Genomic DNA, 24,461 nt, shown 5'->3' with positions numbered 1-24,461 from the left:
TTGACAGCAGCTGTTCAATTTGAACCTTCTTTTACTATCTCATAGAGAAAATAACTCAATTTTCAGGTTGAAAAAGGTCAACGGATCTTGGGATTCCTACCCAGTCTCCCATGCTGGTACTTGCCAAGCCTTAAGCTGCATTGCTGCTGCGATCTGACGAGAGCAGGCACATTCAGCTTAGAATGGCCGTTGACAGCAGCTGTTCAATTTGAACCTTCTTTTACTATCTCATAGAGAAACTAACACAATTTTCAGGTTCAAAAAGGTCAACGGAACTTGGGATTCCCAGCCAGTCTCCCATGCAGATACTTGCCAAGCCTTAAGCTGCATTGCTGCTGCGATCTGACGAGAGCAGGCACATTCAGCTTAGAATGGCCGCTGACAGCAGCTGTTCAATTTGAACCTTCTTTTACTATGTCATAGAGAAACTAACACATTTTCAGGTTCAAAAAGGTCAACGGAACTTGGAATTCCCAGCCAGTCTCCCATGCTGGTACTTGCCAAGCCTTAAGTTGCATTGCTGCTGCGATCTGATGAGAGCAGGCAAATTCAGCTTAGAATGGCCGTTGACAGCAGCTGTTCAATTTGAACCTTCTTTTACTATCTCATATAGAAACTAACACAATTTTCAGGTTAAAAAAGGTCAACAGAACTTGGGATTCCCAGCCAGTCTCCCATGCTGGTACTTGCCAAGCCTTAAGCTGCATCGCTGCTGCGATCTGAAAAGAGCACACACATTCAGCTTAGAATGGCCGTTGACAGCAGTTGTTCAATTTGAACCTTCTTCTACTATCTCATAGAGAAACTAACACAATTTTCAGGTTCAAAAAGGTCACCAGAACTTGGGTTTTTCAGCCAGTCTCCCATGCTGGTATTTGCCAAGCCTTAAGCTGCATCGCTGCTGCGATCTGACAAGAGCACGCACATTCCGCTTAGAATGGCCGTTGACAGCAGTTTTTCAATTTGAACCTTCTTTTACTATCTCATAGAGAAACTAACACAATTTTCAGGTTCAAAAAGGTCAACGGAACTTGGGATTCCCAGCCAGTCTCCCATGCTGGTACTTGCCAAGCCTTAAGCTGCATTGCTGCTGCGATCTGACGAGAGCAGGCACATTCAGCTTAGAATGGCCATTGACAGCAGCTGTTCAATTTGAACCTTCTTTTACTATCTCATAGAGAAACTAACACAATTTTCAGGTTCAAAAAGGTCAACGGAACTTGGGATTTCCAGCCAGTCTCCCATGCTGGTACTTGCCAAGCCTTAAGCTGCATTGCTGCTGCGATCTGACGAGAGCAGGCACATTCAGCTTAGAATGGCCGTTGACAGCAGCTGTTCAATTTGAACCTTCTTTTACTATCTCATAGAGAAACTAACACATTTTCAGGTTCAAAAAGGTCAACGGAACTTGGAATTCCCAGCCAGTCTCCCATGCTGGTACTTGCCAAGCCTTAAGCTGCATTGCTGCTGCAATCTGACGAGAGCAGGCACATTCAGCTTAGAATGGCCGTTGACAGCAGCTGTTCAATTTGAACCTTCTTTTACTATCTCATAGAGAAACTAACACATTTTCAGGTTCAAAAAGGTCAACGGAACTTGGAATTCCCAGCCAGTCTCCCATGCTGGTACTTGCCAAGCCTTAAGCTGCATTGCTGCTGTGATCTGACGAGAGCAGGCACATTCAGCTTAGAATGGCCGTTGACAGCAGCTGTTCAATTTGAACCTTCTTTAACTATCTCATTAGAGAAACTAACACAATTTTCAGGTTCAAAAAGGTCAACAGAACTTGGGATTCCCAGCCAGTCTCCCATGCTGGTACTTGCCAAGCCTTAAGCTGCATTGCTGCTGTGATCTGACGAGAGCAGGCTCATTCAGCTTAGAATGGCCGTTGACAGCAGCTGTTCAATTTGAACCTTCTTTTACTATCTCATCGAGAAACTAACACAATTTTCAGGTTCAAAAAGGTCAACGGAACTTGGGATTCCCAGCCAGTCTCCCATGCTGGTACTTGCCAAGCCTTAAGCTGCATTGCTGCTGCGATCTGACGAGAGCAGGCACATTCAGCTTAGAATGGCCATTGACAGCTGTTGTTCAATTTTAACCTTCTTCTACTATCTCATATAGAAACTAACACAATTTTCAGGTTCAAAAAGGTCACCAGAACTTGGGATTCCAAGCCAGTCTCCCATGCTGGTACTTGCCAAGCCTTAAGCTGCATTGCTGCTGCAATCTGACAAGAGAAGGCACATTCAGCTTAGAATGGCCGTTGACAGCAGCTGTTCAATTTGAACCTTCTTTTGCTATCTCATAGAGAAACTAACACAATTTTCAGGTTCAAAAAGGTCACCAGAACTTGGGATTCCAAGCCAGTCTCCCATGCTGGTACTTGCCAAGCCTTAAGCTGTATCGCTGCTGCGATCTGACAAGAGCACGCACATTCAGCTTAGAATGGCCGTTGACAGCAGCTGTTCAATTTGAACCTTCTTTTACTATCTCATAGACAAACTAACACATTTTCAGGTTCAAAAAGGTCAACGGAACTTGGAATTCCCAGCCAGTCTCCCATGCTGGTACTTGCCAAGCCTTAAGCTGCATTGCTGCTGCGATCTGACGAGAGCAGGCACATTCAGCTTAGAATGGCCGTTGACAGCAGCTGTTCAATTTGAACCTTCTTTTACTATCTCATAGAGAAAATAACTCAATTTTCAGGTTCAAAAAGGTCAACGGATCTTGGGATTCCTACCCAGTCTCCCATGCTGGTACTTGCCAAGCCTTAAGCTGCATTGCTGCTGCGATCTTACGAGAGCAGGCACATTCAGCTTAGAATGGCCGTTGACAGCAGCTGTTCAATTTGAACCTTCTTTTACTATCTCATAGAGAAACTAACACAATTTTCAGGTTCAAAAAGGTCAACGGAACTTGGGATTCCCAGCCAGTCTCCCATGCAGATACTTGCCAAGCCTTAAGCTGCATTGCTGCTGCGATCTGACGAGAGCAGGCACATTCAGCTTAGAATGGCCGTTGACAGCAGCTGTTCAATTTGAACCTTCTTTTACTATGTCATAGAGAAACTAACACATTTTCAGGTTCAAAAAGGTCAACGGAACTTGGAATTCCCAGCCAGTCTCCCATGCTGGTACTTGCCAAGCCTTAAGTTGCAATGCTGCTGCGATCTGATGAGAGCAGGCAAATTCAGCTTAGAATGGCCGTTGACAGCAGCTGTTCAATTTGAACCTTCTTTTACTATCTCATATAGAAACTAACACAATTTTCAGGTTAAAAAAGGTCAACAGAACTTAGGATTCCCAGCCAGTCTCCCATGCTGGTACTTGCCAAGCCTTAAGCTGCATTGCTGCTGCGATCTGACGAGAGCAGGCACATTCAGCTTAGAATTGCCGTTGACAGCAGCTGTTCAATTTGAACCTTCTTTTACTATCTCATAGAGAAACTAACACAATTTTCAGGTTCAAAAAGGTCAACAGAACTTGGGATTCCCAGCCAGTCTCCCATGCTGGTACTTGCCAAGCCTTAAGCTGCATCGCTGCTGCGATCTGAAAAGAGCACACACATTCAGCTTAGAATGGCCGTTGACAGCAGTTGTTCAATTTGAACCTTCTTCTACTATCTCATAGAGAAACTAACACAATTTTCAGGTTCAAAAAGGTCACCAGAACTTGGGTTTTTCAGCCAGTCTCCCATGCTGGTATTTGCCAAGCCTTAAGCTGCATCGCTGCTGCGATCTGACAAGAGCACGCACATTCCGCTTAGAATGGCCGTTGACAGCAGTTTTTCAATTTGAACCTTCTTTTACTATCTCATAGAGAAACTAACACAATTTTCAGGTTCAAAAAGGTCAACGGAACTTGGGATTCCCAGCCAGTCTCCCATGCTGGTACTTGCCAAGCCTTAAGCTGCATTGCTGCTGCGATCTGACAAGAGCAGGCACATTCAGCTTAGAATGGCCATTGACAGCAGCTGTTCAATTTGAACCTTCTTTTACTATCTCATAGAGAAACTAACACAATTTTCAGGTTCAAAAGGTCAACGGAACTTGGGATTTCCAGCCAGTCTCCCATGCTGGTACTTGCCAAGCCTTAAGCTGCATTGCTGCTGCGATCTGACGAGAGCAGGCACATTCAGCTTAGAATGGCCGTTGACAGCAGCTGTTCAATTTGAACCTTCTTTTACTATCTCATAGAGAAAATAACTCAATTTTCAGGTTCAAAAAGGTCAATGGATCTTGGGATTCCTACCCAGTCTCCCATGCTGGTACTTGCCAAGCCTTAAGCTGCATTGCTGCTGCGATCTGACGAGAGCAGGCACATTCAGCTTAGAATGGCCGTTGACAGCAGCTGTTCAATTTGAACCTTCTTTTACTATGTCATAGAGAAACTAACACATTTTCAGGTTCAAAAAGGTCAACGGAACTTGGAATTCCCAGCCAGTCTCCCATGCTGGTACTTGCCAAGCCTTAAGTTGCATTGCTGCTGCGATCTGACGAGAGCAGGCAAATTCAGCTTAGAATGGCCGTTGACAGCAGCTGTTCAATTTGAACCTTCTTTTACTATCTCATATAGAAACTAACACAATTTTCAGGTTAAAAAAGGTCAACAGAACTTGGGATTCCCAGCCAGACTCCCATGCTGGTACTTGCCAAGCCTTAAGTTGCATTGCTGCTGCGATCTGACGAGAGCAGGCAAATTCAGCTTAGAACGGCCGTTGACAGCAGCTGTTCAATTTGAACCTTCTTTTACTATCTCATATAGAAACTAACACAATTTTCAGGTTAAAAAAGGTCAACAGAACTTGGGATTCCCAGCCAGTCTCCCATGCTGGTACTTGCCAAGCCTTAAGCTGCATTGCTGCTGCGATCTGACGAGAGGAGGCACATTCAGCTTAGAATTGCCGTTGACAGCAGCTGTTCAATTTGAACCTTCTTTTACTATCTCATAGAGAAACTAACACAATTTTCAGGTTCAAAAAGGTCAACAGAACTTGGGATTCCCAGCCAGTCTCCCATGCTGGTACTTGCCAAGCCTTAAGCTGCATCGCTGCTGCGATCTGAAAAGAGCACACACATTCAGCTTAGAATGGCCGTTGACAGCAGTTGTTCAATTTGAACCTTCTTCTACTATCTCATAGAGAAACTAACACAATTTTCAGGTTCAAAAAGGTCACCAGAACTTGGGTTTTTCAGCCAGTCTCCCATGCTGGTATTTGCCAAGCCTTAAGCTGCATCGCTGCTGCGATCTGACAAGAGCACGCACATTCAGCTTAGAATGGCCATTGACAGCAGCTGTTCAATTTGAACCTTCTTTTACTATCTCATATAGAAACTAACACAATTTTCAGGTTCAAAAAGGTCAACGGAACTTGGGATTCCCAGCCAGTCTCCCATGCTGGTACTTGCCAAGCCTTAAGCTGCATTGCTGCTGCGATCTGACGAGAGCAGGCACATTCAGCTTAGAATGGCCGTTGACAGCAGCTGTTCAATTTGAACCTTCTTTTACTATCTCATAGAGAAACTAACACATTTTCAGGTTCAAAAAGGTCAACGGAACTTGGAATTCCCAGCCAGTCTCCCATGCTGGTACTTGCCAAGCCTTAAGCTGCATTGCTGCTGCGATCTGACGAGAGCAGGCACATTCAGCTTAGAATGGCCGTTGACAGCAGCTGTTCAATTTGAACCTTCTTTTACTATCTCATAGAGAAACTAACACATTTTCAGGTTCAAAAAGGTCAACGGAACTTGGAATTCCCAGCCAGTCTCCCATGCTGGTACTTGCCAAGCCTTAAGCTGCATTGCTGCTGCGATCTGACGAGAGCAGGCACATTCAGCTTAGAATGGCCGTTGACAGCAGCTGTTCAATTTGAACCTTCTTTTACTATCTCATAGACAAACTAACACATTTTCAGGTTCAAAAAGGTCAACGGAACTTGGAATTCCCAGCCAGTCTCCCATGCTGGTACTTGCCAAGCCTTAAGCTGCATTGCTGCTGCGATCTGACGAGAGCAGGCACATTCAGCTTAGAATGGCCGTTGACAGCAGCTGTTCAATTTGAACCTTCTTTAACTATCTCATAGAGAAACTAACACAATTTTCAGGTTCAAAAAGGTCAACAGAACTTGGGATTCCCAGCCAGTCTCCCATGCTGGTACTTGCCAAGCCTTAAGCTGCATTGCTGCTGCGATCTGACGAGAGCAGGCACATTCAGCTTAGAATGGCCGTTGACAGCAGCTGTTCAATTTGAACCTTCTTTTACTATCTCATAGAGAAACTAACACAATTTTCAGGTTCAAAAAGGTCAACGGAACTTGGGATTCCCAGCCAGTCTCCCATGCTGGTACTTGCCAAGCCTTAAGCTGCATTGCTGCTGCGATCTGACGAGAGCAGGCACATTCAGCTTAGAATGGCCGTTGACAACAGCTGTTCAATTTGAACCTTCTTTTACTATGTCATAGAGAAACTAACACATTTTCAGGTTCAAAAAGGTCAACGGAACTTGGAATTCCCAGCCAGTCTCCCATGCTGGTACTTGCCAAGCCTTAAGTTGCATTGCTGCTGCGATCTGACGAGAGCAGGCAAATTCAGCTTAGAATGGCCGTTGACAGCAGCTGTTCAATTTGAACCTTCTTTTACTATCTCATATAGAAACTAACACAATTTTCAGGTTAAAAAAGGTCAACAGAACTTGGGATTCCCAGCCAGACTCCCATGCTGGTACTTGCCAAGCCTTAAGTTGCATTGCTGCTGCGATCTGACGAGAGCAGGCAAATTCAGCTTAGAATGGCCGTTGACAGCAGCTGTTCAATTTGAACCTTCTTTTACTATCTCATATAGAAACTAACACAATTTTCAGGTTAAAAAAGGTCAACAGAACTTGGGATTCCCAGCCAGTCTCCCATGCTGGTACTTGCCAAGCCTTAAGCTGCATTGCTGCTGCGATCTGACGAGAGCAGGCACATTCAGCTTAGAATTGCCGTTGACAGCAGCTGTTCAATTTGAACCTTCTTTTACTATCTCATAGAGAAACTAACACAATTTTCAGGTTCAAAAAGGTCAACAGAACTTGGGATTCCCAGCCAGTCTCCCATGCTGGTACTTGCCAAGCCTTAAGCTGCATCGCTGCTGCGATCTGAAAAGAGCACACACATTCAGCTTAGAATGGCCGTTGACAGCAGTTGTTCAATTTGAACCTTCTTCTACTATCTCATAGAGAAACTAACACAATTTTCAGGTTCAAAAAGGTCACCAGAACTTGGGTTTTTCAGCCAGTCTCCCATGCTGGTATTTGCCAAGCCTTAAGCTGCATCGCTGCTGCGATCTGACAAGAGCACGCACATTCCGCTTAGAATGGCCGTTGACAGCAGTTTTTCAATTTGAACCTTCTTTTACTATCTCATAGAGAAACTAACACAATTTTCAGGTTCAAAAAGGTCAACGGAACTTGGGATTCCCAGCCAGTCTCCCATGCTGGTACTTGCCAAGCCTTAAGCTGCATTGCTGCTGCGGTCTGACGAGAGCAGGCACATTCAGCTTAGAATGGCCATTGACAGCAGCTGTTCAATTTGAACCTTCTTTTACTATCTCATAGAGAAACTAACACAATTTTCAGGTTCAAAAAGGTCAACGGAACTTGGAATTCCCAGCCAGTCTCCCATGCTGGTACTTGCCAAGCCTTAAGCTGCATTGCTGCTGCGATCTGACGAGAGCAGGCACATTCAGCTTAGAATGGCCGTTGACAGCAGCTGTTCAATTTGAACCTTCTTTTACTATCTCATAGAGAAACTAACACATTTTCAGGTTCAAAAAGGTCAACGGAACTTGGAATTCCCAGCCAGTCTCCCATGCTGGTACTTGCCAAGCCTTAAGCTGCATTGCTGCTGTGATCTGACGAGAGCAGGCACATTCAGCTTAGAATGGCCGTTGACAGCAGCTGTTCAATTTGAACCTTCTTTAACTATCTCATAGAGAAACTAACACAATTTTCAGGTTCAAAAAGGTCAACAGAACTTGGGATTCCCAGCCAGTCTCCCATGCTGGTACTTGCCAAGCCTTAAGCTGCATTGCTGCTGTGATCTGACGAGAGCAGGCACATTCAGCTTAGAATGGCCGTTGAAAGCAGCTGTTCAATTTGAACCTTCTTTTACTATCTCATAGAGAAAATAACTCAATTTTCAGGTTCAAAAAGGTCAACGGATCTTGGGATTCCTACCCAGTCTCCCATGCTGGTACTTGCCAAGCCTTAAGCTGCATTGCTGCTGCGATCTGACGAGAGCAGGCACATTGAGCTTAGAATGGCCGTTGACAGCAGCTGTTCAATTTGAACCTTCTTTTACTATCTCATAGAGAAACTAACACAATTTTCAGGTTCAAAAAGGTCAACAGAACTTGGGATTCCCAGCCAGTCTCCCATGCTGGTACTTGCCAAGCCTTAAGCTGCATCGCTGCTGCGAACTGAAAAGAGCACACACATTCAGCTTAGAATGGCCGTTGACAGCAGTTGTTCAATTTGAACCTTCTTCTACTATCTCATAGAGAAACTAACACAATTTTCAGGTTCAAAAACGTCACCAGAACTTGGGATTCCCAGCCAGTCTCCCATGCTGGTATTTGCCAAGCCTTAAGCTGCATTGCTACTGCGATCTGACAAGAGCACGCACATTCCGCTTAGAATAGCCGTTGACAGCAGCTTTTCAATTTGAACCTTCTTTTACTATCTCATAGAGAAACTAACACAATTTTCAGGTTCAAAAAGGTCAACGGAACTTGGGATTCCCAGCCAGTCTCCCATGCTGGTACTTGCCAAGCCTTAAGCTGCATTGCTGCTGCGATCTGACGAGAGCAGGCACATTCAGCTTAGAATGGCCATTGACAGCAGCTGTTTAATTTGAACCTTCTTTTACTATCTCATAGAGAAACTAACACAATTTTCAGGTTCAAAAAGGTCAACGGAACTTGGGATTCCCAGCCAGTCTCCCATGCTGGTACTTGCCAAGCCTTAAGCTGCATTGCTGCTGCGATCTGACGAGAGCAGGCACATTCAGCTTAGAATGGCCGTTGACAGCAGCTGTTCAATTTGAACCTTCTTTTACTATCTCATAGAGAAACTAACACATTTTCAGGTTCAAAAAGGTCAACGGAACTTGGAATTCCCAGCCAGTCTCCCATGCTGGTATTTGCCAAGCCTTAAGCTGCATTGCTGCTGCGATCTGACGAGAGCAGGCACATTCAGCTTAGAATGGCCGTTGACAGCAGCTGTTCAATTTGAACCTTCTTCTACTATCTCATAGAGAAACTAACACAATTTTCAGGTTCAAAAACGTCACCAGAACTTGGGATTCCCAGCCAGTCTCCCATGCTGGTATTTGCCAAGCCTTAAGCTGCATTGCTACTGCGATCTGACAAGAGCACGCACATTCCGCTTAGAATGGCCGTTGACAGCAGCTTTTCAATTTGAACCTTCTTTTACTATCTCATAGAGAAACTAACACAATTTTCAGGTTCAAAAAGGTCAACGGAACTTGGGATTCCCAGCCAGTCACCCATGCTGGTACTTGCCAAGCCTTAAGCTGCATTGCTGCTGCGATCTGACGAGAGCAGGCACATTCAGCTTAGAATGGCCATTGACAGCAGCTGTTTAATTTGAACCTTCTTTTACTATCTCATAGAGAAACTAACACAATTTTCAGGTTCAAAAAGGTCAACGGAACTTGGGATTCCCAGCCAGTCTCCCATGCTGGTACTTGCCAAGCCTTAAGCTGCATTGCTGCTGCGATCTGACGAGAGCAGGCACATTCAGCTTAGAATTGCCGTTGACAGCAGCTGTTCAATTTGAACCTTCTTTTACTATCTCATAGAGAAACTAACACATTTTCAGGTTCAAAAAGGTCAACGGAACTTGGAATTCCCAGCCAGTCTCCCATGCTGGTATTTGCCAAGCCTTAAGCTGCATTGCTGCTGCGATCTGACGAGAGCAGGCACATTTAGCTTAGAATGGCCGTTGACAGCAGCTGTTCAATTTGAACCTTCTTTTGCTATCTCATAGAGAAACTAACACAATTTTCAGGTTCAAAAAGGTCAACGGAACTTGGGATTCCCAGCCAGTCTCCCATGCTGGTACTTGCCAAGCCTTAAGCTGCATTGCTGCTGCAATCTGATGAGAGCAGGCACATTCAGCTTAGAATTGCCGTTGACAGCAGCTGTTCAATTTGAACCTTCTTTTACTATCTCATAGAGAAACTAACACAATTTTCAGTTTCAAAAAGGTCAACAGAACTTGGGATTCCCAGCCAGTCTCCCATGCTGGTACTTGCTAAGCCTTAAGCTGCATTGCTGCTGCGATCTGACGAGAGCAGGCACATTCAGCTTAGAATGGCCGTTGACAGCAGCTGTTCAATTTGAACCTTCTTTTGCTATCTCATAGAGAAACTAACACAATTTTCAGATTAAAAAAAGTCAACGGAACTTGGGATTCCCAGCCAGTCTCCCATGCTGGTACTTGCCAAGCTTTAAGCTGCATTGCTGCTGCGATCTGACAAGAGCACGCACATTCCGCTTAGAATGGCCGTTGACAGCAGCTGTTCAATTTGAACCTTCTTTTACTATCTCATAGAGAAACTAACACAATTTTCAGGTTCAAAAAGGTCAACGGAACTTTGAATTCCCAGCCAGTCTCCCATGCTGGTACTTGCCAAGCCTTAAGCTGCATTGCTGCTGCGATCTGACGAGAGCAGGCACATTCAGCTTAGAATGGCCGTTGATAGCAGCTGTTCAATTTGAACCTTCTTTAACTATCTCATAGAGAAACTAACACAATTTTCAGGTTCAAAAAGGTAAACAGAACTTGGGATTCCCAGCCAGTCTCCCATGCTGGTACTTGCCAAGAATTAAGCTGCATTGCTGCTGTGATCTGACGAGAGCAAGCACATTCAGCTTAGAATGGCCGTTGACAGCAGCTGTTCAATTTGAACCTTCTTTTACTATCTCATAGAGAAACTAACACAATTTTCAGGTTCAAAAAGGTCAACGGAACTTGGAATTCCCAGCCAGTCTCCCATGCTGGTATTTGCCAAGCCTTAAGCTGCATTGCTGCTGCGATCTGACGAGAGCAGGCACATTCAGCTTAGAATGGCCGTTGACAGCAGCTGTTCAATTTGAACCTTCTTTAACTATCTCATAGAGAAACTAACACAATTTTCAGGTTCAAAAAGGTCAACAGAACTTGGGATTCCCACCCAGTCTCCCATGCTGGTACTTGCCAAGCCTTAAGCTGCATTGCTGCTGTGATCTGACGAGAGCAGGCACATTCAGCTTAGAATGGCCGTTGACAGCAGCTGTTCAATTTGAACCTTCTTTTACTATCTCATAGAGAAAATAACTCAATTTTCAGGTTCAAAAAGGTCAACGGATCTTGGGATTCCTACCCAGTCTCCCATACTGGTACTTGCCAAGCCTTAAGCTGCATTGCTGCTGCGATCTGACGAGAGCAGGCACATTCAGCTTAGAATGGCCGTTGACAGCAGCTGTTCAATTTGAACCTGCTTTTACTATGTCATAGAGAAACTAACACAATTTTCAGGTTCAAAAAGGTCAACGGAACTTGGGATTCCCAGCCAGTCTCCCATGCTGGTACTTGCCAAGCCTTAAGCTGCATTGCTGCTGCGATCTGACGAGAGCAGGCACATTCAGCTTAGAATGGCCGTTGACAGCAGCTGTTCAATTTGAACCTTCTTTTACTATCTCATAGAGAAACTAACACAATTTTCAGGTTCAAAAAGGTCAACAGAACTTGGGATTCCCAGCCAGTCTCCCATGCTGGTACTTGCCATGCCTTAAGCTGCATTGCTGCTGCGATCTGAAAAGAGCACACACATTCAGCTTAGAATGGCCGTTGACAGCAGTTGTTCAATTTGAACCTTCTTCTACTATCTCATAGAGAAACTAACACAATTTTCAGGTTTAAAAAGGTCACCAGAACTTGGGATTCCCAGCCAGTCTCCCATGCTGGTACTTGCCAAGCCTTAAGCTGCATTGCTGCTGCGATCTGACAAGAGCACGCACATTCCGCTTAGAATGGCCGTTGACAGCAGCTTTTCAATTTGAACCTTCTTTTACTATCTCATAGAGAAACTAACACAATTTTCAGGTTCAAAAAGGTCAACGGAACTTGGGATTCCCAGCCAGTCTCCCATGCTGGTACTTGCCAAGCCTTAAGCTGCATTGCTGCTGCGATCTGACGAGAGCAGGCACATTCAGCTTAGAATGGCCATTGACAGCAGCTGTTCAATTTGAACCTACTTTTACTATCTCATAGAGAAACTAACACAATTTTCAGGTTCAAAAAGGTCAACGGAACTTGGGATTCCCAGCCAGTCTCCCATGCTGGTACTTGCCAAGCCTTAAGCTGCATTGCTGCTGCGATCTGACGAGAGCACGCACATTCAGCTTAGAATGGCCGTTGACAGCAGCTGTTCAATTTGAACCTTCTTTTGCTATCTCATAGAGAAACTAACACAATTTTCAGGTTAAAAAAGGTCAACGGAACTTGGGATTCCCAGCCAGTCTCCCATGCTGGTACTTGCCAAGCCTTAAGCTGCATTGCTGCTGCGATCTGACGAGAGGAGGCACATTCAGCTTAGAATGGCCGTTGACAGCAGCATTTCAAATTGAACCTTCTTTTACTATCTCATAGAGAAACTAAAACAATTTTCAAGTTCAAAAAGGTCAACAGAACTTGGGATTCCCAGCCAGTCTCCCATGCTGGTACTTGCCAAGCCTTAAGCTGCATCGCTGCTGCGATCTGACAAGAGCACGCACATTCAGCTTAGAATGGCCGTTGACAGCAGCTGTTCAATTTGAACCTTCTTTTACTATCTCATAGAGAAACTAACACAATTTTCAGGTTCAAAAAATGTCAACAGAACTTGGGATTCCCAGCCAGTCTCCCATGCTGGTACTTGCCAAGCCTTAAACTGCATTGCTGCTGCGATCTGACAAGAGCAGGCACATTCAGCTTAGAATGGCCGTTGACAGCAGCTGTTCAATTTGAACCTTCTTTTGCTATCTCATAGAGAAACTAACACAATTTTCAGGTTCAAAAAGGTTAACGGAACTTGGGATTCCCAGCCAGTCTCCCATGCTGGTACTTGCCAAGCCTTAAGCTGCATTGCTGCTGCGATCTGACGAGAGCAGGCACATTCAGCTTAGAATGGCCATTGACAGCAGTTGTTCAATTTGAACCTTCTTCTACTATCTCATTTAGAAACTAACACAATTTTCAGGTTCAAAAAGGTCACCAGAACTTGGGATTCCAAGCCAGTCTCCCATGCAGGTACTTGCCAAGCCTTAAGCTGCATCGCTGCTGCGATCTGAAAAGAGCACACACATTCAGCTTAGAATGGCCGTTGACAGCAGTTCAATTTGAACCTTCTTCTACTATCTCATAGAGAAACTAACACAATTTTCAGGTTCAAAAAGGTCACCAGAACTTGGGAATCCCAGCCAGTCTCCCATGCTGGTACTTGCCAAGCCTTAAGCTGCATCGCTGCTGCGATCTGACAAGAGCACGCACATTCAGCTTAGAATGGCCGTTGACAGCAGTTGTTCAATTTGAACCTTCTTCTACTATCTCATAGAGAAACTAACAGAATTTTCAGGTTCAAAAAAGTCACCAGAACTTGAGATTCCCAGCCAGTCTCCCATGCTGGTACTTGCCAAGCCTTAAGCTGCATCGCTGCTGCGATCTGACAAGAGCACGCACATTCAGCTTAGAATGGCCGTTGACAGCGGCTGTTCAATTTGAACCTTCTTTTACTATCTCATAGAGAAACTAACACAATTTTCAAGTTCAAAAAGGTCAACAGAACTTGGGATTCCCAGCCAGTCTCCCATGCTGGTACTTGCCAAGCCTTAAGTTGCATTGCTGCTGCGATCTGACAAGAGCACGCACATTCAGCTTAGAATGGCCGTTGACAGCGGCTGTTCAATTTGAACCTTCTTTTACTATCTCATAGAGAAACTAACACAATTTTCAAGTTCAAAAAGGTCAACGGAACTTGGAATTCCCAGCCAGTCTCCCATGCTGGTACTTGCCAAGCCTTAAGTTGCATTGCTGCTGCGATCTGACGAGAGCAGGCAAATTCAGCTTAGAATGGCCGTTGACAGCAGCTGTTCAATTTGAACCTTCTTTTACTATCTCATATAGAAACTAACACAATTTTCAGGTTAAAAAAGGTCAACAGAACTTGGGATTCCCAGCCAGTCTCCCATGCTGGTACTTGCCAAGCCTTAAGCTGCATTGCTGCTGCGATCTGACGAGAGCAGGCACATTCAGCTTAGAATTGCCGTTGACAGCAGCTGTTCAATTTGAACCTTCTTTTACTATCTCATAGAGAAACTAACACAATTTTCAGGTTCAAAAAGGTCACCAGAACTTGGGATTCCCAGCCAGTCTCCCATGCTGGTACTTGCCAAGCCTTAAGCTGCATCGCTGCTGCGATCTGAAAAGAGCACACACATTCAGCTTAGAATGGCCGTTGACAGCAGTTGTTCAATTTGAACCTTCTTCTACTATCTCATAGAGAAACTAACACAATTTTCAGGTTCAAAAAGGTCACCAGAACTTGGGTTTTTCAGCCAGTCTCCCATGCTGGTATTTGCCAAGCCTTAAGCTGCATCGCTGCTGCGATCTGACAAGAGCACGCACATTCCGCTTAGAATGGCCGTTGACTGCAGTTTTTCAATTTGAACCTTCTTTTACTATCTCATAGAGAAACTAACACAATTTTCAGGTTCAAAAAGGTCAACGGAACTTGGGATTCCCAGCCAGTCTCCCATGCTGGTACTTGCCAAGCCTTAAGCTGCATTGCTGCTGCGATCTGACGAGAGCAGGCACATTCAGCTTAGAATGGCCATTGACAGCAGCTGTTCAATTTGAACCTTCTTTTACTATCTCATAGAGAAACTAACACAATTTTCAGGTTCAAAAAGGTCAACAGAACTTGGGATTCCCAGCCAGTCTCCCATGCTGGTACTTGCCAAGCCTTAAGCTGCATTGCTGCTGCAATCTGACGAGAGCAGGCACATTCAGCTTAGAATGGCCGTTGACAGCAGCTGTTCAATTTGAACCTTCTTTTACTATCTCATAGACAAACTAACACATTTTCAGGTTCAAAAAGGTCAACGGAACTTGGAATTCCCAGCCAGTCTCCCATGCTGGTACTTGCCAAGCCTTAAGCTGCATTGCTGCTGCGATCTGACGAGAGCAGGCACATTCAGCTTAGAATGGCCGTTGACAGCAGCTGTTTAATTTGAACCTTCTTTAACTATCTCATAGAGAAACTAACACAATTTTCAGGTTCAAAAAGGTCAACAGAACTTGGGATTCCCAGCCAGTCTCCCATGCTGGTACTTGCCAAGCCTTAAGCTGCATTGCTGCTGCGATCTGACGAGAGCAGGCACATTCAGCTTAGAATGGCCGTTGACAGCAGCTGTTCAATTTGAACCTTCTTTTACTATCTCATAGAGAAAATAACTCAATTTTCAGGTTCAAAAAGGTCAACGGATCTTGGGATTCCTACCCAGTCTCCCATGCTGGTACTTGCCAAGCCTTAAGCTGCATTGCTGCTGCGATCTGACGAGAGCAGGCACATTCAGCTTAGAATGGCCGTTGACAGCAGCTGTTCAATTTGAACCTTCTTTTACTATCTCATAGAGAAACTAACACAATTTTCAGGTTCAAAAAGGTCAACGGAACTTGGGATTCCCAGCCAGTCTCCCATGCTGGTACTTGCCAAGCCTTAAGCTGCATTGCTGCTGCGATCTGACGAGAGCAGGCACATTCAGCTTAGAATGGCCGTTGACAGCAGCTGTTCAATTTGAACCTTCTTTTACTATGTCATAGAGAAACTAACACATTTTCAGGTTCAAAAAGGTCAACGGAACTTGGAATTCCCAGCCAGTCTCCCATGCTGGTACTTGCCAAGCCTTAAGTTGCATTGCTGCTGCGATCTGACGAGAGCAGGCAAATTCAGCTTAGAATGGCCGTTGACAGCAGCTGTTCAATTTGAACCTTCTTTTACTATCTCATATAGAAACTAACACAATTTTCAGGTTAAAAAAGGTCAACAGAACTTGGGATTCCCAGCCAGACTCCCATGCTGGTACTTGCCAAGCCTTAAGCTGCATTGCTGCTGCGATCTGACGAGAGCAGGCACATTCAGCTTAGAATTGCCGTTGACAGCAGCTGTTCAATTTGAACCTTCTTTTACTATCTCATAGAGAAACTAACACAATTTTCAGGTTCAAAAAGGTCAACAGAACTTGGGATTCCCAGCCAGTCTCCCATGCTGGTACTTGCCAAGCCTTAAGCTGCATCGCTGCTGCGATCTGAAAAGAGCACACACATTCAGCTTAGAATGGCCGTTGACAGCAGTTGTTCAATTTGAACCTTCTTCTACTATCTCATAGAGAAACTAACAAAATTTTCAGGTTCAAAAAGGTCACCAGAACTTGGGTTTTTCAGCCAGTCTCCCATGCTGGTATTTGCCAAGCCTTAAGCTGCATCGCTGCTGCGATCTGACAAGAGCACGCACATTCAGCTTAGAATGGCCATTGACAGCAGCTGTTCAATTTGAACCTTCTTTTACTATCTCATATAGAAACTAACACAATTTTCAGGTTCAAAAAGGTCAACGGAACTTGGGATTCCCAGCCAGTCTCCCATGCTGGTACTTGCCAAGCCTTAAGCTGCATTGCTGCTGCGATCTGACGAGAGCAGGCACATTCAGCTTAGAATGGCCGTTGACAGCAGCTGTTCAATTTGAACCTTCTTTTACTATCTCATAGAGAAACTAACACATTTTCAGGTTCAAAAAGGTCAACGGAACTTGGAATTCCAAGCCAGTCTCCCATGCTGGTACTTGCCAAGCCTTAAGCTGCATTGCTGCTGCGATCTGACGAGAGCAGGCACATTCAGCTTAGAATGGCCGTTGACAGCAGCTGTTCAATTTGAACCTTCTTTTACTATCTCATAGAGAAACTAACACATTTTCAGGTTCAAAAAGGTCAACGGAACTTGGAATTCCCAGCCAGTCTCCCATGCTGGTACTTGCCAAGCCTTAAGCTGCATTGCTGCTGTGATCTGACGAGAGCAGGCACATTCCGCTTAGAATGGCCGTTGACAGCAGCTGTTCAATTTGAACCTTCTTTAACTATCTCATAGAGAAACTAACACAATTTTCAGGTTCAAAAAGGTCAACAGAACTTGGGATTCCCAGCCAGTCTCCCATGCTGGTACTTGCCAAGCCTTAAGCTGCATTGCTGCTGTGATCTGACGAGAGCAGGCTCATTCAGCTTAGAATGACCGTTGACAGCAGCTGTTCAATTTGAACCTTCTTTTACTATCTCATCGAGAAACTAACACAATTTTCAGGTTCAAAAAGGTCAACGGAACTTGGGATTCCCAGCCAGTCTCCCATGCTGGTACTTGCCAAGCCTTAAGCTGCATTGCTGCTGCGATCTGACGAGAGCAGGCACATTCAGCTTAGAATGGCCGTTGACAGCAGCTGTTCAATTTGAACCTTCTTTAACTATCTCATAGAGAAACTAACACAATTTTCAGGTTCAAAAAGGTCAACAGAACTTGGGTTTCCCAGCCAGTCTCCCATGCTGGTACTTGCCAAGCCTTAAGCTGCATTGCTGCTGCGATCTGACGAGAGCAGGCACATTCAGCTTAGAATGGCCGTTGACAGCAGCTGTTCAATTTGAACCTTCTTTTACTATCTCATAGAGAAAATAACTCAATTTTCAGGTTCAAAAAGGTCAACGGATCTTGGGATTCCTACCCAGTCTCCCATGCTGGTACTTGCCAAGCCTTAAGCTGCATTGCTGCTGCGATCTGACGAGAGCAGGCACATTCAGCTTAGAATGGCCGTTGACAGCAGCTGTTCAATTTGAACCTTCTTTTACTATCTCATAGAGAAACTAACACAATTTTCAGGTTCAAAAAGGTCAACGGAACTTGGGATTCCCAGCCAGTCTCCCATGCTGGTACTTGCCAAGCCTTAAGCTGCATTGCTGCTGCGATCTGACGAGAGCAGGCACATTCAGCTTAGAATGGCCGTTGACAGCAGCTGTTCAATTTGAACCTTCTTTTACTATGTCATAGAGAAACTAACACATTTTCAGGTTCAAAAAGGTCAACGGAACTTGGAATTCCCAGCCAGTCTCCCATGCTGGTACTTGCCAAGCCTTAAGTTGCATTGCTGCTGCGATCTGACGAGAGCAGGCAAATTCAGCTTAGAATGGCCGTTGACAGCAGCTGTTCAATTTGAACCTTCTTTTACTATCTCATATAGAAACTAACACAATTTTCAGGTTAAAAAAGGTCAACAGAACTTGGGATTCCCAGCCAGACTCCCATGCTGGTACTTGCCAAGCCTTAAGTTGCATTGCTGCTGCGATCTGACGAGAGCAGGCAAATTCAGCTTAGAATGGCCGTTGACAGCAGCTGTTCAATTTGAACCTTCTTTTACTATCTCATATAGAAACTAACACAATTTTCAGGTTAAAAAAGGTCAACAGAACTTGGGATTCCCAGCCAGTGTCCCATGCTGGTACTTGCCAAGCCTTAAGCTGCATTGCTGCTGCGATCTGACGAGAGCAGGCACATTCATCTTAGAATTGCCGTTGACAGCAGCTGTTCAATTTGAACCTTCTTTTACTATCTCATAGAGAAACTAACACAATTTTCAGGTTCAAAAAGGTCAACAGAACTTGGGATTCCCAGCCAGTCTCCCATGCTGGTACTTGCCAAGCCTTAAGCTGCATCGCTGCTGCGATCTGAAAAGAGCACACACATTCAGCTTAGAATGGCCGTTGACAGCAGTTGTTCAATTTGAACCTTCTTCTACTATCTCATAGAGAAACTAACACAATTTTCAGGTTCAAAAAGGTCACCAGAACTTGGGTTTTTCAGCCAGTCTCCCATTCTGGTATTTGCCAAGCCTTAAGCTGCTTCGCTGCTGCGATCTGACAAGAGCACGCACATTCCGCTTAGAATGGCCGTTGACAGCAGTTTTTCAATTTGAACCTTCTTTTACTATCTCATAGAGAAACTAACACAATTTTCAGGTTCAAAAAGGTCAACGGAACTTGGGATTCCCAGCCAGTCTCCCATGCTGGTACTTGCCAAGCCTTAAGCTGCATTGCTGCTGCGATCTGACGAGAGCAGGCACATTCAGCTTAGAATGGCCGTTGACAGCAGCTGTTCAATTTGAACCTTCTTTTACTATCTCATAGAGAAACTAACACATTTTCAGGTTCAAAAAGGTCAACGGAACTTGGAATTCCCAGCCAGTCTCCCATGCTGGTACTTGCCAAGCCTTAAGCTGCATTGCTGCTGCGATCTGACGAGAGCAGGCACATTCAGCTTAGAATGGCCGTTGACAGCAGCTGTTCAATTTGAACCTTCTTTTACTATCTCATAGAGAAACTAACACATTTTCAGGTTCAAAAAGGTCAACGGAACTTGGAATTCCCAGCCAGTCTCCCATGCTGGTACTTGCCAAGCCTTAAGCTGCATTGCTGCTGTGATCTGACGAGAGCAGGCACATTCAGCTTAGAATGGCCGTTGACAGCAGCTGTTCAATTTGAACCTTCTTTAACTATCTCATAGAGAAACTAACACAATTTTCAGGTTCAAAAAGGTCAACAGAACTTGGGATCCCCAGCCAGTCTCCCATGCTGGTACTTGCCAAGCCTTAAGCTGCATTGCTGCTGTGATCTGACGAGAGCAGGCTCATTCAGCTTAGAATGGCCGTTGACAGCAGCTGTTCAATTTGAACCTTCTTTTACTATCTCATCGAGAAACTAACACAATTTTCAGGTTCAAAAAGGTCAACGGAACTTGGGATTCCCAGCCAGTCTCCCATGCTGGTACTTGCCAAGCCTTAAGCTGCATTGCTGCTGCGATCTGACGAGAGCAGGCACATTCAGCTTAGAATGGCCGTTGACAGCAGCTGTTCAATTTGAACCTTCTATTACTATCTCATAGACAAACTAACACATTTTCAGGTTCAAAAAGGTCAACGGAACTTGGAATTCCCAGCCAGTCTCCCATGCTGGTACTTGCCAAGCCTTAAGCTGCATTGCTGCTGCGATCTGACGAGAGCAGGCACATTCAGCTTAGAATGGCCGTTGACAGCAGCTGTTCAATTTGAACCTTCTTTAACTATCTCATAGAGAAACTAACACAATTTTCAGGTTCAAAAAGGTCAACAGAACTTGGGATTCCCAGCCAGTCTCCCATGCTGGTACTTGCCAAGCCTTAAGCTGCATTGCTGCTGTGATCTGACGAGAGCAGGCACATTCAGCTTAGAATGGCCGTTGAAAGCAGCTGTTCAATTTGAACCTTCTTTTACTATCTCATAGAGAAAATAACTCAATTTTCAGGTTCAAAAAGGTCAACGGATCTTGGGATTCCTACCCAGTCTCCCATGCTGATACTTGCCAAGCCTTAAGCTGCATTGCTGCTGCGATCTGACGAGAGCAGGCACATTCAGCTTAGAATGACCGTTAACAGCAGCTGTTCAATTTGAACCTTCTTTTACTATCTCATAGAGAAACTAACACAATTTTCAGGTTCAAAAAGGTCAACGGAACTTGGGATTCCCAGCCAGTCTCCCATGCTGGTACTTGCCAAGCCTTAAGCTGCATTGCTGCTGCGATCTGACGAGAGCAGGCACATTCAGCTTAGAATGGCCGTTGACAGCAGCTGTTCAATTTGAACCTTCTTTTACTATCTCATAGAGAAACTAACACATTTTCAGGTTCAAAAAGGTCAACGGAACTTGGAATTCCCAGCCAGTCTCCCATGCTGGTACTTGCCAAGCCTTAAGCTGCATTGCTGCTGCGATCTGATGAGAGCAGGCACATTCAGCTTAGAATGGCCGTTGACAGCAGCTGTTCAATTTGAACCTTCTTTTACTATCTCATAGAGAAACTAACACAATTTTCAGGTTCAAAAAGGTCAACAGAACTTGGGATTCCCAGCCAGTCTCCCATGCTGGTACTTGCCAAGCCTTAAGCTGCATCGCTGCTGCGATCTGAAAAGAGCACACACATTCAGCTTAGAATGGCCGTTGACAGCAGTTGTTCAATTTGAACCTTCTTCTACTATCTCATAGAGAAACTAACACAATTTTCAGGTTCAAAAACGTCACCAGAACTTGGGATTCCCAGCCAGTCTCCCATGCTGGTATTTGCCAAGCCTTAAGCTGCATTGCTACTGCGATCTGACAAGAGCACGCACATTCCGCTTAGAATGGCCGTTGACAGCAGCTTTTCAATTTGAACCTTCTTTTACTATCTCATAGAGAAACTAACACAATTTTCAGGTTCAAAAAGGTCAACGGAACTTGGGATTCCCAGCCAGTCTCCCATGCTGGTACTTGCCAAGCCTTAAGCTGCATTGCTGCTGCGATCTGACGAGAGCAGGCACATTCAGCTTAGAATGGCCATTGACAGCAGCTGTTTAATTTGAACCTTCTTTTACTATCTCATAGAGAAACTAACACAATTTTCAGGTTCAAAAAGGTCAACGGAACTTGGGATTCCCAGCCAGTCTCCCATGCTGGTACTTGCCAAGCCTTAAGCTGCATTGCTGCTGCGATCTGACGAGAGCAGGCACATTCAGCTTAGAATGGCCGTTGACAGCAGCTGTTCAATTTGAACCTTCTTTTACTATCTCATAGAGAAACTAACACATTTTCAGGTTCAAAAAGGTCAACGGAACTTGGAATTCCCAGCCAGTCTCCCATGCTGGTATTTGCCAAGCCTTAAGCTGCATTGCTGCTGCGATCTGACGAGAGCAGGCACATTCAGCTTAGAATGGCCGTTGACAGCAGCTGTTCAATTTGAACCTTCTTTTACTATCTCATAGACAAACTAACACATTTTCAGGTTCAAAAAGGTCAACAGAACTTGGAATTCCCAGCCAGTCTCCCATGCTGGTACTTGCCAAGCCTTAAGCTGCATTGCTGCTGTGATCTGACGAGAGCAGGCACATTCAGCTTAGAATGGCCGTTGAAAGCAGCTGTTCAATTTGAACCTTCTTTTACTATCTCATAGAGAAAATAACTCAATTTTCAGGTTCAAAAAGGTCAACGGATCTTGGGATTCCTACCCAGTCTCCCATGCTGGTACTTGCCAAGCCTTAAGCTGCATTGCTGCTGCGATCTGACGAGAGCAGGCACATTCAGCTTAGAATGACCGTTAACAGCAGCTGTTCAATTTGAACCTTCTTTTACTATCTCATAGAGAAACTAACACAATTTTCAGGTTCAAAAAGGTCAACGGAACTTGGGATTCCCAGCCAGTCTCCCATGCTGGTACTTGCCAAGCCTTAAGATGCATTGCTGCTGCGATCTGACTAGAGCAGGCACATTCAGCTTAGAATGGCCGTTGACAGCAGCTGTTCAATTTGAACCTTCTTTTACTATCTCATAGAGAAACTAACACATTTTCAGGTTCAAAAAGGTCAACGGAACTTGGAATTCCCAGCCAGTCTCCCATGCTGGTACTTGCCAAGCCTTAAGCTGCATTGCTGCTGCGATCTGACGAGAGCAGGCACATTCAGCTTAGAATGGCCGTTGACAGCAGCTGTTCAATTTGAACCTTCTTCTACTATCTCATAGAGAAACTAACACAATTTTCAGGTTCAAAAACGTCACCAGAACTTGGGATTCCCAGCCAGTCTCCCATGCTGGTATTTGCCAAGCCTTAAGCTGCATTGCTACTGCGATCTGACAAGAGCACGCACATTCCGCTTAGAATGGCCGTTGACAGCAGCTTTTCAATTTGAACCTTCTTTTACTATCTCATAGAGAAACTAACACAATTTTCAGGTTCAAAAAGGTCAACGGAACTTGGGATTCCCAGCCAGTCTCCCATGCTGGTACTTGCCAAGCCTTAAGCTGCATTGCTGCTGCGATCTGACGAGAGCAGGCACATTCAGCTTAGAATGGCCGTTGACAGCAGCTGTTTAATTTGAACCTTCTTTTACTATCTCATAGAGAAACTAACACAATTTTCAGGTTCAAAAAGGTCAACGGAACTTGGGATTCCCAGCCAGTCTCCCATGCTGGTACTTGCCAAGCCTTAAGCTGCATTGCTGCTGCGATCTGACGAGAGCAGGCACATTCAGCTTAGAATGGCCATTGACAGCAGCTGTTCAATTTGAACCTTCTTTTACTATCTCATAGAGAAACTAACACATTTTCAGGTTCAAAAAGGTCAACGGAACTTGGAATTCCCAGCCAGTCTCCCATGCTGGTATTTGCCAAGCCTTAAGCTGCATTGCTGCTGCGATCTGACGAGAGCAGGCACATTTAGCTTAGAATGGCCGTTGACAGCAGCTGTTCAATTTGAACCTTCTTTTGCTATCTCATAGAGAAACTAACACAATTTTCAGGTTCAAAAAGGTCAACGGAACTTGGGATTCCCAGCCAGTCTCCCATGCTGGTACTTGCCAAGCCTTAAGCTGCATTGCTGCTGCAATCTGATGAGAGCAGGCACATTCAGCTTAGAATTGCCGTTGACAGCAGCTGTTCAATTTGAACCTTCTTTTACTATCTCATAGAGAAACTAACACAATTTTCAGTTTCAAAAAGGTCAACAGAACTTGGGATTCCCAGCCAGTCTCCCATGCTGGTACTTGCTAAGCCTTAAGCTGCATTGCTGCTGCGATCTGACGAGAGCAGGCACATTCAGCTTAGAATGGCCGTTGACAGCAGCTGTTCAATTTGAACCTTTTTTTGCTATCTCATAGAGAAACTAACACAATTTTCAGGTTAAAAAAAGTCAACGGAACTTGGGATTCCCAGCCAGTCTCCCATGCTGGTACTTGCCAAGCTTTAAGCTGCATTGCTGCTGCGATCTGACAAGAGCACGCACATTCCGCTTAGAATGGCCGTTGACAGCAGCTGTTCAATTTGAACCTTCTTTTACTATCTCATAGAGAAACTAACACAATTTTCAGGTTCAAAAAGGTCAACGGAACTTTGAATTCCCAGCCAGTCTCCCATGCTGGTACTTGCCAAGCCTTAAGCTGCATTGCTGCTGCGATCTGACGAGAGCAGGCACATTCAGCTTAGAATGGCCGTTGACAGCAGCTGTTCAATTTGAACCTTCTTTAACTATCTCATAGAGAAACTAACACAATTTTCAGGTTCAAAAAGGTAAACAGAACTTGGGATTCCCAGCCAGTCTCCCATGCTGGTACTTGCCAAGAATTAAGCTGCATTGCTGCTGTGATCTGACGAGAGCAAGCACATTCAGCTTAGAATGGCTGTTGACAGCAGCTGTTCAATTTGAACCTTCTTTTACTATCTCATAGAGAAACTAACACAATTTTCAGGTTCAAAAAGGTCAACGGAACTTGGAATTCCCAGCCAGTCTC

At 44.8% G+C, this 24,461-nt stretch overlaps 1 pseudogene; it reads right to left on the bottom strand.

Moving 5' to 3' along the window:
• Positions 1-20,842: 20,842 nt before the first annotated feature.
• Positions 20,843-20,960, bottom strand: LOC140098182 (5S ribosomal RNA; annotated as a pseudogene).
• Between the last annotated feature and the right edge of the window lie 3,501 nt (positions 20,961-24,461).

Source organism: Engystomops pustulosus, chromosome 9, assembly GCF_040894005.1.
Source record: "Engystomops pustulosus chromosome 9, aEngPut4.maternal, whole genome shotgun sequence".
Lineage (NCBI taxonomy): Eukaryota > Metazoa > Chordata > Amphibia > Anura > Leptodactylidae > Engystomops > Engystomops pustulosus.
This window is presented reverse-complemented; position numbering and strand designations above follow the sequence as displayed.